Here is a 13,231-nt window from a genome sequence, read left to right as displayed (position 1 = left end):
CTAAACCTCCCCCCCCAATTACTTTCAATCTCTGCCCCCTGGTTGTTGACCCCTCTGCCAAGGGAAACAGGTCCGTCCTATCCACTCGATCCAGGCCCCTCACACCTCAATTAAATCTCCCCTCGGCCTCCTCTGTCCCAAAGAAAACAACACCAGCCATGAGCGGGAGAATCGCCCTTCTGAACATCATCACCATCGTAGGCCAGTCCCTCGAAGCGAGGATGACTTGCTTTCAAGCCAAAAAGAGATGCGTTCACAGATGTTCCAATGAAGGAGCTAATATTCCCGATCCCGAACTACATCCTGAAGGGTGGGAGATGCCTGTGGGTGGATGTATTTAACGTGGGGTGACCGTTACACACCAGCCACCACACGGGGCTCGACAGAGCGAGGTCTGGGTCCAGGGGCAAGGGTTAACCAGGACGACCGGAGACCTGCTCTGCTGCACGGACCCAGTGCACACAACATATCGCGCACAGTGTGGGCTGGGCCCCTGCTGCCCCCCGGGCCCTCGCCTCTCCTGGGCCCCCCCAGAGCTCGCGCCTCTCCCGGGCCCCGATCACGTCACTCTACGATCTCTCGCCGCTCCTTCGCCCCTGACCTCGCCGCTCCTGCCGTACCTGCCCCGCGCGCGCCAATCACCGACCTGGGCCGTGGCGATGTCCCTCTTCACTGCCCTCGCCCTCCTGCTCCCTCGAGTGGTACGCCTCCACGCTGCTCCGTCCGCTGCCCGGCCTGCGAGCACCAACGCACAATCAAACGCCCATTTGTACCCTTTTCCCAGCTGTCACTCGCCTTACATGGTTATATTAGTTCCTCTTTGGATGTTATTTATTGGTCCCTTGAGCCCAAGGTCAACGAGTGGCCATCTTGTGTAGAAACATAGAAAATAGGTGCAGGAGCAGGCCATTCGGCCCTTCGAGCCTGCACCACCATTCAATATGATCATGGCTGATCATTCCCTCAGTACCCCATTCCTGCTTTCTCTCCACACCCCTTGATCCCTTTAGCCGTAAGAGCCACATCTAACTCCCTTTTGAATATATCTAACGAACTGGCCTCAACAACTCTCTGTGGTAGAGAATTCCACAGGTTCACAATTCTCTGGGTGAAGAAGTTTCTCCTCATCTCGGTCCTAAATGGCTTACCCCTTATCCTTAGACTGTGACCCCTGGTTCTGGACTTCCCCAACATCGGGAACATTTTTCCTGCATCTAACCTGTCCAGTCCCATCAGAATTTTATATGTTTCTATGAGATCCCCTCTCATCCTTCTAAACTCCAGTGAATATAAGCCCAGTCGATCCAGTCTTTCTTCATATGTCAGTCCTGCCATCCCAGGAATCAGTCTGGTGAACCTACGCTGCACTCCCTCAATAGCAAGAACGTCCTTCCTCAGATTAGGAGACCAAAACTGAACACAATATTCCAGGTGTGGCCTCACCAAGGCCCTGTACAACTGCAGCAAGACCTCCCTGCTCCTATGCTCAAATCCCCTCGCTATGAAGGCCAACATACCATTTGCCTTCTTCACCGCCTGCTGTACCTGCATGCCAACTTTCAATGACTGATGTACCATGAAACCCAGGTCTCATTGCACCTCCCCTTTTTCTAATCTGCCGTCATTCAGATAATAATCTGCCTTCCTGTTTTTGTACGTGTGGGTTTAAGCAGACCTTTTGTTTAGCCAGATAATATCTTTGATAATCAATCTTGCTCTTGCACAGCCTATCCAATCTTTCCTCATCGCTAAAATTCTCCAGTCCCCGCAACATCCTGGTAAATCTCCTCTGTACCCTCTCCAGTGCAACATCCTGGTAAATCTCCTCTGTACCCTCTCCAGTGCAACATCCTGGTAAATCTCCTCTGCACCCTCTCCAGTGCAGCATCCTGGTAAATCTCCTCTGTACCCTCTCCAGTGCAACATCCTGGTAAATCTCCTCTGCACCCTCTCCAGTGCAGCATCCTGGTAAATCTCCTCTGTACCCTCTCTAGTGCAACATCCTGGTAAATCTCCTCTGTACCCTCTCTCGTGCAACATCCTGGTAAATCTCCTCTGTACCCTCTCCAGTGCAGCATCCTGGTAAATCTCCTCTGTACCCTCTCTCGTGCAACATCCTGGTAAATCTCCTCTGTACCCTCTCTAGTGCGATCACATCTTTCCAGTAATGTGGTGACCAGACCTGCACACAGTACTCCAGCTGTGGTCTAAAGAGAGTTTTATACAGTTCAAGCGTAACCTCCCTGCTCTTGTGTCCTATGCCTTGGCAAATAAATGCAATTATTCCGTATTCCAACATTCTATGGACTCTGGACCAGTTCCTATGGACTGGAGGGTAGCTAATGTAACCCCACTTTTTAAAAAAGGAGGAAGAGAGAAAACTGATAATTATAGACCGGTCAGTCTGACATCAGTAGTGGGGAAAATGTTGGAATCAATTATTAAAGATGTAATAGCAGCGCATTTGGAAAGCAGTGACAGGATTGGCCCAAGTCAGCATGGATTTATGAAAGGGAAATCATGCTTGACAAATCTTCTAGAATTTTTTGAGGATGTAACTAGTAGAGTGGACAAGGGAGAACCAGTGGATGTGGTGTATTTGGACTTTCAAAAGGCTTTTAATAAGGTCCCACACAAGAGATTGGTGTGTGAAATGAAAGCACATGGTATTGTGGGTAATGTACTGACGTGGATAGAGAACTGGTTGGCAGACAGGAAGCAGAGAGTCGGGATAAACGGGTCCTTTTCAGAATGGCAGGCAGTGACTAGTGGGGTACCGCAGGGCTCAGTGCTGGGACCCCAGCTCTTTACAATATACATTAATGATTTAGATGAAGGAATTGAGTGTAATATCTCCAAGTTTGCAGATGACACTAAGCTGGGTGGTGGTGTGAGCTGTGAGGAGGATGCTAAGAGGCTGCAGGGTGACTTGGACAGGTTAGGTGAGTAGGAAAATGCATGGCAGATACAGTATAATGTGGATAAATGTGCAAATATCCACTTTGGTGGCAAAAACAGGAAGGCAGAATATTATCTGAATGGTGATAGATTAGGAAAAGGGGAGGTGCAACGAGACCTGGGTGTCATGTTACATCAGTCATTGAAAGTTGGCATGCAGGTACAGCAGGCGGTGAAGAAGGCATATGTTATGTTGGCCTTCATAGCGAGAGGATTTCTTTATCGGAGCAGGGAGGTCTTACTGCAGTTGTACAGGGCCTTGGTGAGACCACACCTGGAATATTGCGTTCAGTTTTGGTCTCCTAATCTGAGGAAGGACATTCTTGCTATTGAGGGAGTGCAGCGAAGGTTCACCAGACTGATTCCCGGGATGGCAGGACTGACATATGAGGAGAGACTGGATCGACTGGGCTTATATTCACTGGAATTTAGAAGAATGAGAGGGGATCTCATAGAAACATATAAAATTCTGACGGGACTGGACAGGTTAGATGCAGGAAGAATATTCCCGATGTTGGGGAAGTCCAGAACCAGGGGGTCACAGTCTAAGGATAAGGGGTAAGCTATTTAGGACCGAGCTGAGGAGAAACTTCTTCACCCAGAGAATTGTGAACCTGTGGAATTCTCTACCACAGAGAGTTGTTGAGGCCAGTTCGTTAGATATATTCAAAAGGGAGTTAGATGTGGCCCTTACGGCTAAAGGGATCAAGGGGTATGGAGAGAAAGCAGGAAAGGGGTACTGAGGGAATGATCAGCCATGATCTTATTGAATGGTGGTGCAGGCTCGAAGGGCTGAATGGCCTACTCCTGCACCTATTTTCTATGTTTCTGTGTTTTAACCGCCTTATCTACCTGGCCAGGTACCCTTGGTGATCTGTGGACGTGTAGTTGTACAAAATTGATGTCAGTGTCCCCTGTCGGAAGGAAAGGTCCCAGCGAGAGCTGTACAGAGCCCTGGTTGGACCACACCTGGAGCACTGTGAGCAGTTCTGGGCCCCACACCTGAGGGAGGGTATCCTGTCCTCGGAGGGAGCTCAGTGGAGGTTCACCAGAACGTTACCCAGGCTCCAAGGCGTTAAGTTACGTGGAGAGCTTACACAAACTCGGGTTGTATTCCCTGGGATTGAGAAGGTTCAGGGGCAATCTGATCGAAGATTTCAGGATATTGAGGGGAACAGGTAGGGTGGATAGAGAGAGACTATCTCTGCTGGTTGGGGAGTCGGGAACGAGGGGGCATAGGCAAAACATTCGAGCCAGACCTTTCAGGGGTGAAGTTAGGAAACGTTTCTGCACACACAGGGCGGTCGAACTCTCTTCCGCAAACGGCAATCGATGCAGGAGGTCAATTGTTCATTTTAACTCTTTGAGATTCGTCGATTTTTCTTAACCGAAGATATTAAGGGATATAGGCCACAGGCGGGTAGATGGAGTTAGGTCACAGATCAGCCCTGATCCCATTGAATGGCGGAGCGGGCTTGAGGGGCTGAACGGCCTCCTCCTGTCCCTAATGTAACAGGCTCAAGGGGCTGAACGGCCTCCTCCTGTCCCTAATGTAACAGACTCGAGGGGCTGAACGGCCTCCTCCTGTCCCTAATGTAACAGGCTCGAGGGACTGAATGGCCTCCTCCTGTTCCTAATGTAACAGGCTCGAGGGGCTGAACGGCCTCCTCCTGTCCCTAATGTAACAGGCTCGAGGGGCTGAACGGCCTCCTCCTGTCCCTAATGTAACAGGCTCGAGGGGCTGAACGGCCTCCTCCTGTCCCTAATGTAACAGACTCGAGGGGCTGAACGGCCTCCTCCTGTCCCTAATGTAACAGGCTCGAGGGGCTGAACGGCCTCCTCCTGTTCCTAATGTAACAGGCTCGAGGGGCTGAACGGCCTCCTCCTGTCCCTAATGTAACAGGCTCGAGGGGCTGAACGGCCTCCTCCTGTCCCTGATGTAACAGGCTCGAGGGGCTGAACGGCCTCCTCCTGTCCCTAATGTAACAGGCTCGAGGGGCTGAACGGCCTCCTCCTGTCCCTAATGTAACAAGCTCGAGGGGCTGAACGGCCTCCTGCTGTCCCTAATGTAACAGGCTCGAGGGGCTGAACGGCCTCCTCCTGTTCCTAATGTACCTCGTGTGAGTTGAGATTAAAGGTACGACAACAGGACTCAGTGTCCCTGTGGTTAAGCGAGGGTTAGAATTGGCCCTTACAGCTAAAGGGATCAAGGGGAGGAGGTTATCCATTTTAGAGGCAAAAACACGAAGGCAGAATATTATCTGAATGGCGGCAGATTAGGAAAAGGGGAGGTGCAACGAGACCTGGGTGTCATGGTACATCAGTCATTGAAAGTTGGCATGCAGGTACAGCAGGCAGTGAAGAAGGCAAATGGCATGTTGGCCTTCATAGCGAGAGGATTTGAGTATAGGAGCAGGGAGGTCTTACTGCAGTTGTACAGGGCCTTGGTGAGACCACACCTGGAATATTGTGTTCAGTTTTGGTCTCCTAATCTGAGGAAGGACATTCTTGCTATTGGAGTGCAGCGAAGGTTCACCAGGCTGATTCCCGGGATGGCAGGACTGACATATGAAGAAAGACTGGATCGACTGGGCTTATATTCACTGGGATTTAGAAGAATGAGAGGGGATCTCATAGAAACATATAAAATTCTGACGGGACGGGACAGGTTAGATGCAGGAAGAATGTTCCCGCTGTTGGGGAAGTCCAGAACCAGGGGTCACAGTCTAAGGATAAGGGGTAAGCCATTTAGGACCGAGATGAAGAGAAACTTCTTCATTCAGAGAGTGGTGAACCTGTGGAATTCTCTACCACAGAAAGTTGCTGAGGCCAGTTCGTTAGATATATTCAAGAGGGAGTTAGATGTGGCCCTTACGGCTAAAGGGATCAAGGGGTATGGAGAGAAAGCAGGAATGGGGTACTGAGGGAATGATCAGCCATGATCATATTGAATGGTGGTGCAGGCTCGAAGGGCCGAATGGACTACTCCTGCACCTATTTTCTATGTTTGGAGTCAGCCCTCGGGCAACTAGAGACAGCAGATACTAGTAACGGAGGCCGTTTGAGGCACAGACGCGTGTAGGAATGAAACCAGCTCCACGGGCCCTCTAATCCATCGAGGGAAATACTCCACGCCCGAAGATAACTTGTGGTTCCTTTGTTCGGTGCAGAGGGAGCTTTACTCTGCGTCTAACCCGCATCTCGTTCAGTGCCAAACACAGGTCATCTAATCCTGCAACAAAGGGCAGGAAATGACTTGCAAAACCTGTTCCTGGCACCATCCAGAGGGAGAGAGAGATCCGTCACATACCAATAGGGCCGTTCCCTCTGGTTAGATACAGAGTAAAGCTCCCTCTACACTGTCCCATCAAACACTCCCAGGGCAGGTACAGGGGGTTAGATACAGAGTAAAGCTCCCTCTACACTGTCCCATCAAACACTCCCAGGGCAGGTACAGCACGGGGTTAGATACAGAGTAAAGCTCCCTCTACACTGTCCCATCAAACACTCCCAGGGCAGGTACAGCACGGGGTTAGATACAGAGTAAAGCTCCCTCGACACTGTCCCCATCAAACACTCCCAGGGCAGGTACAGGGGGTTAGATACAGAGTAAAGCTCCCTCTACACTGTCCCATCAAACACTCCCAGGGCAGGTACAGGGGGTTAGATACAGAGTAAAGCTCCCTCTGCACTGTCCCATCAAACACTCCCAGGGCAGGTACAGGGGGTTAGATACAGAGTAAAGCTCCCTCTACACTGTCCCATCAAACACTCCCAGGGCAGGTACAGGGGGTTAGATACAGAGTAAAGCTCCCTCTACACTGTCCCATCAAACACTCCCAGGGCAGGTACAGGGGGTTAGATACAGAGTAAAGCTCCCTCTACACTGTCCCATCAAACACTCCCAGGGCAGGTACAGGAGGTTAGATACAGAGTAAAGCTCCCTCTACACTGTCCCATCAAACACTCCCAGGGCAGGTACAGCACGGGGTTAGATACAGAGTAAAGCTCCCTCTACACTGTCCCATCAAACACTCCCAGGGCAGGTACAGGGGGTTAGATACAGAGTAAAGCTCCCTCTACACTGTCCCATCAAACACTCCCAGGACAGGTACAGGGGGTTAGATACAGAGTAAAGCTCCCTCTACACTGTCCCATCAAACACTCCCAGGGCAGGTACAGGGGGTTAGATACAGAGTAAAGCTCCCTCTACACTGTCCCATCAAACACTCCCAGGGCAGGTACAGGGGTTAGATACAGAGTAAAGCTCCCTCTACACTGTCCCATCAAACACTCCCAGGGCAGGTACAGGGGGTTAGATACAGAGTAAAGCTCCCTCTACACTGTCCCATCAAACACTCCCAGGGCAGGTACAGGGGTTAGATACAGAGTAAAGCTCCCTCTACACTGTCCCATCAAACACTCCCAGGGCAGGTACAGGGGGTTAGATACAGAGTAAAGCTCCCTCTACACTGTCCCATCAAACACTCCCAGGGCAGGTACAGCACGGGGTTAGATACAGAGTAAAGCTCCCTCTACACTGTCCCATCAAACACTCCCAGGGCAGGTACAGGGGGTTAGATACAGAGTAAAGCTCCCTCTACACTGTCCCATCAAACACTCCCAGGGCAGGTACAGCACGGGGTTAGATACAGAGTAAAGCTCCCTCTACACTGTCCCATCAAACACTCCCAGGGCAGGTACAGGGGGTTAGATACAGAGTAAAGCTCCCTCTACACTGTCCCCTCTGTAAAGCTTCATAACAACAATGTGTATTTATACAGCACCTTGAACATAGTGAAACGCCTCACGGCGCTTCACAGGAGTGTGATGAGATAAGAAATTTGACCCCGAGCCACATCGGGAGATATTTGAGACAGGTGACCAAAAGCTAGGTCAGAGGTCAGTTTTAAGGAGCATCTTGAAGGAGGAGAGAGACGTGGAGAGGTTTAGGGAGGGAGTTCCAGAGCTTGGGGCCCAGGCAACAGAAGGCACGGCCACCGATGGTGGAGCGATTATAATCAGGGATGGTCAGGAGGGCAGAATTAGAGGAGCGCAGAGATCTCGGGGGGGGGGGGGGGGTTGTGGGGCTGGAGGGGGTTACAGAGATAGGGAGGGGTGTAGGGGCTGGAGGAAGTTACAGAGATAGGGAGGGGTGTCGGGGCTGGAGGAGGTTACAGAGATAGGGAGGGGTGTAGGGGCTGGAGGAGGTTACAGAGATAGGGAGGGGCGAGGGCCATGCAGGGATTTGTAAACAAGGATGAAAATTTTGAAATCGAGGCGTTGCTTAACCAGGAGCCAATGTGGGACAGCGAGCACAGGGGTGATGGGTGAGCGGGACTGGGTGTGAGTTAGGATACGGGGCAGTGAGCACAGGGGGCGATGGGTGAGCGGGACTCGGTGCGAGTTCGGACACGGGGCAGTGAGCACAGGGGGCGATGGGTGAGTGGGACTGGGTGCGAGTTAGGACACGGGGTCAGCGAGCACAGGGGGTGATGGTTGAGCAGGACTGGGTGCGAGTTAGGACACGGGGGCACAGGGGGTGATGGGTGAGTGGGACTGGGTGTGAGTTAGGACACGGGGTCAGCGAGCACAGGGGGTGATGGGTGAGCAGGACTGGGTGCGAGTTAGGACACGGGGTCAGTGAGCACAGGGGGTGATGGGTGAGCGGGACTCGGTGCGAGTTAGGACACTGGGTCAGTGAGCACAGGGGGTGATGGGTGAGCGGGACTGGGTGCGAGTTAGGACACGGGGTCAGTGAGCACAGGGGGTGATGGGTGAGCGGGACTCGGTGCGAGTTAGGACACGGGGTCAGCGAGCACAGGGGGTGATGGGTGAGCGGGACTCAGTGCGAGTTAGGACACGGTGTCAGTGAGCACAGGAGGTGATGGGTGAGCGGGACACGGTGCGAGTTAGGACACGGGGTCAGCGAGCACAGGGGGTGATGGGTGAGCGGTACTGGGTGCGAGTTAGGACACGGTGTCAGTGAGCACAGGGGGTGATGGGTGAGCAGGACTGGGTGCGAGTTAGGACACTGGGTCAGTGAGCACAGGAGGTGATGGGTGAGCGGGACACGGTGCGAGTTAGGACACGGGGTCAGCGAGCACAGGGGGTGATGGGTGAGCGGGACTGGGTGCGAGTTAGGACACGGGGTCAGTGAGCACAGGGGGTGATGGGTGAGCGGGACTGGGTGCGAGTTAGGACACGGGGTCAGTGAGCACAGGGGGTGATGGGTGAGCGGGACTCGGTGCGAGTTAGGACACGGGGTCAGTGAGCACAGGGGGTGATGGGTGAGTGGACTCGGTGTGAGTTAGGACACGGGGTTAGTGAGCACAGGGGGTGATGGGTGAGTGGACTCGGTGCGAGTTAGGACACGGGGTCAGTGAGCACAGGGGGTGATGGGTGAGCGGGACTGGGTGCGAGTTAGGACACGGTGTCAGTGAGCACAGGGGGTGATGGGTGAGTGGGACTGGGTGCGAGTTAGGACACGGGGTCAGTGAGCACAGGGGGTGATGGGTGAGCGGGACTCGGTGTGAGTTAGGACACGGGGTCAGTGAGCACAGGGGGTGATGGGTGAGCGGGACTGGGTGTGAGTTAGGACACGGGGTCAGTGAGCACAGGAGGTGATGGGTGAGCGGGACTCGGTGCGAGTTAGGACACTGGGTCAGTGAGCACAGGGGGTGATGGGTGAGCGGGACTCGGTGCGAGTTAGGACACGGGGGGCAGTCGAGTTGTGAATCACCTCTAGTTTACGTCGGGTAGAATGTGGGAGGCTGGCCAGGAGCGCAGCGCGTTGGAATGGTCAAGTCTGGAGGTAACGGGGGCACGGATGAGGGCTTCAGCAGCGGATGAGCTGAGGCAGGGGGGGCGGAGAGGGGCGAGGTTACGGCGGGGGGATACAGGCGGGTTTCGTTCTGCCGCGGGAAATGTGGCCGGGAGCTCATTTCGGGGTCAAATATAACAGCAAGGTTGCGAACAGTCTGGTTCAGGTTGGGACAGGAGTTGGGGAGTGGGCTCGGGGGTGCTGGGGAACGCAGTTAGTGGCCGGGGACCGAGAACAATGGCTTCGGTCTTCCCGATAGTGAGCTGGGTTGAGTATTTCTGCTTGTGCAGAACTGATCGGACAGGCAGCCCGACAATTTCGAGAGTGTGGAGAGGTCGAGCTGGGTATCAGCGGAGGTACGTTTGGGAACTGACGCTGTGTTTCCAGAAGGTGTGGCCGAGGGCCAGCGTGTCGATGGGAAATAGGAGGGGGGGACCAGGGATTTATCCTTGGCGGGGGACACAAGAGGTAACGATGCGGGAGCGGGAAGAGAAGCCATTGCAGGAGGTTCCCCGGCTACGATGAGCTAGCTAGGAACGGAATCAGGCGAGTGCAGTCCCAACAAGTTGGCGACAGTGGAGAGGACCAATAAACGGTGGTATGTCAAGTGTCACAGTGTCACAGGATAACAACATAGACTCAGTAAAAATTAGGCATTCAACTCTCCTGAAATCGCTTTACAATACACAATAAAACGTTCGAGTTAGCAAGCCTGACACAATCAGACACGGCTGCATGACTGTTGCACATCTTATCATTAACTTTCCCCACCACCAGCCGAAGACATCCTTTCCCCAAACCCCCCCCCCCAAAAAAACTCCTCTTGGCCAATTGACAGCCAGCGCTGAGGCAAACCAGCTCCCTGGGGTTTTATGGAGTCTCGTGACCACCAGGTGATTGGCTCAGCCACTCCCAGTGCAACAGCTCCACAACTGGTTTGGGCAAACGGATCAGTCCAGTGTGAGCTGTGAAGGGGACGCTAAGAGGCTGCAGGGTGACTTGGACAGGTTCGGTGAGTGGGCAAATGCATGGCACACGCAGTATAATGTGGATAAATGTGAGGTTATCCAGTTTGGGGGAAAAAACCGGAAGGCAGAATATTATCTGAATGGTGACAGATTAGGAAAAGGGGAGGTGCAACGAGACCTGGGTGTCAGGGTACATCAGTCATTGAAAGTTGACATGCAGGTACAGCAGGCGGTTAAGAAGGCAAATGGCATGTTGGCCTTCATAGCGAGAGGATTTGAGTATAGGAGCAGGGAGGTCTTACTACAGTTGTACAGGGCCTTGGTGAGGCCACACCTGGAGTATTGTGTTCAGTTTTGGTCTCCTAATCTGAGGAAGGACATTCTTGCTATTGAGGGAGTGCAGCGAAGGTTCACCAGACTGATTCCCGGGATGGCGGGACTGACATATGAAGAAAGACTGGATCGACTGGGCTTATATTCACTGGAATTTAGAAGAATGAGAGGGGATCTCATCGAAACATATAAAATTCTGACGGGACGGGACAGGTTAGATGCAGGAAGAATGTTCCCGATGTTGGGGAAGTCCAGAACTCAGGGGTCACAGTCTAAGGATAAGGGGCAAGTCATTTAGGACCGAGATGAGGAGAAACTTCTTCACCCAGAGAGTGGTGAACCTGTGGAATTCTCTACCACAGAGAGTTGTGGAGGCCAGTTCGTTAGATATATTCAAGAGGGAGTTAGATGTGGCCCTTACGGCTAAAGGGATCAAGGGGTATGGAGAGAAAGCAGGAATGGGGTACTGAGGGAATGATCAGCCATGATCTTATTGAATGGTGGTGCAGGCTCGAAGGGCCGAATGGCCTACTCCTGCACCTATTTTCTATGTTTCTATGTTTCTATGAAACATATAAGATTATGAGGGGGGCTCGACAAGGTGGATGCAGAGAGGATGTTCCCACTGATGGGGGAGACTAGAACTAGGGGGCATGGTCTTAGAATAAGGGGCCGCCCATTTAAAACTGAGATGAGGAGGAATTCCTTCTCTCAGAGGGTTGTAAATCTGTGGAATTCGCTGCCTCAGAGAGCTGTGGAAGCCGGGACATTGAATATATTTAAGACAGAGATAGACAGTTTCTTAACCGATAAGGGGGCGGGCAGGGAAGTGGAGCTGAGTCCATGATCGGATCAGCCATGGTCGTATTAAATGGCGGAGCAGGTTCGAGGGGCCGAATGGCCGACTCCTGCTCCTATTTCTAATGTTTGAACCCCTCGACCGCCTGCTGGCCGGACCGGCTGATGGCCCCCCCCTTGGCCAGGCCCAGGAGCAGGCCCCACGAGGAGGCCCTCGGACCTGCCCCGCTCCCCTCCGCACAGGGTGCCCAAAGATCAGGGGCGTGGGACTGAAGCGCAGCCAGAATTCGAGAAGCCGCCCCTTCGAATAACGGAAGTGGGGGCCGCAACCTCGCGCGCTGAACGCACGCGTGGAACACGGTCGCCTCCAGACCGCAGAAACTGCCGGCGGCCCCGGGAGCCCGTGAGCCGACTTAAAAACCGACTGCGCGGGACTGCCCCGTGCACCGCCCTCCAGGCCAAGTCCCCTGATAGATAGAGGGAGGACTCCCGCGTAGAGGGCACTCCACTGGGGACTTCCACCTCCTCCGGACGGCAAGATGGTACGCCATGGCGTGTCCGGACGGCAGACGAGGATGGCAAGGTGGAGAGTGTGCAGGAGCAGCCCGGACAGGAATCCCCTCCGCTCCGAACCTGTGAGTGTGCACAGAGAAACATAGACAATTGGAGCAGGAGTAGGCTATTCGGCCCCTCGAGCCTGCACCACCATTCAATATGATCATGGCTGATCCTCTATCCCAACACCATATTCCCGCTTTCTCCCCATACCCCTTGATGCCTTTTGTGTCTAGAAATCTATCTGTCTCCCTCTTAAATATATTCAGTGACTTGGCCTCCTGAGCCTTCTGTGGGAGAGAATTCCACAGGTTCACCTCCCTCGGAGTGAAAACATTTCTCCTCATCTCGCTCCTAAATTTCCTACCCCGTATCCTGAGACTGTGTGAGCCCTTGTTCTAGACTTCCCAGCCCCGGGGGAAAACATCCTCCCCGCATCCAGTCTGTCCAACCCCGTCAGAATTTTATACCTTTCAATGAGATCCCCTCTCATTCTTCTAAACTCCGGTGAATACAGGCCCAGTCGACCCAATCTCTCCTCATACGGCAGTCCTGCCCATCCCAGGAATCAGTCTGGTGAACCTTCGCTGCACTCCATCTATGGCCAGTATATCCTTCCTTAGGTAAGGAGACCAAAACTGTGCACACAATACTCCAGGTGTGGTCTCACCAGGGCCCTGTATAACTGGAGTAAGACCTCCTTACTCCTGAACTCAAACCCTCTCGCATTGAAGGCCAACATAGAAACATAAAAACATAGAAAATAGGTGCAGGAGTAGGCCATTCGGCCCTTCGA

Source organism: Pristiophorus japonicus, unplaced genomic scaffold, assembly GCF_044704955.1.
Source record: "Pristiophorus japonicus isolate sPriJap1 unplaced genomic scaffold, sPriJap1.hap1 HAP1_SCAFFOLD_896, whole genome shotgun sequence".
Classification (NCBI taxonomy): Eukaryota; Metazoa; Chordata; class Chondrichthyes; family Pristiophoridae; genus Pristiophorus; species Pristiophorus japonicus.
Note: the sequence above shows the minus strand (reverse complement) of the source record.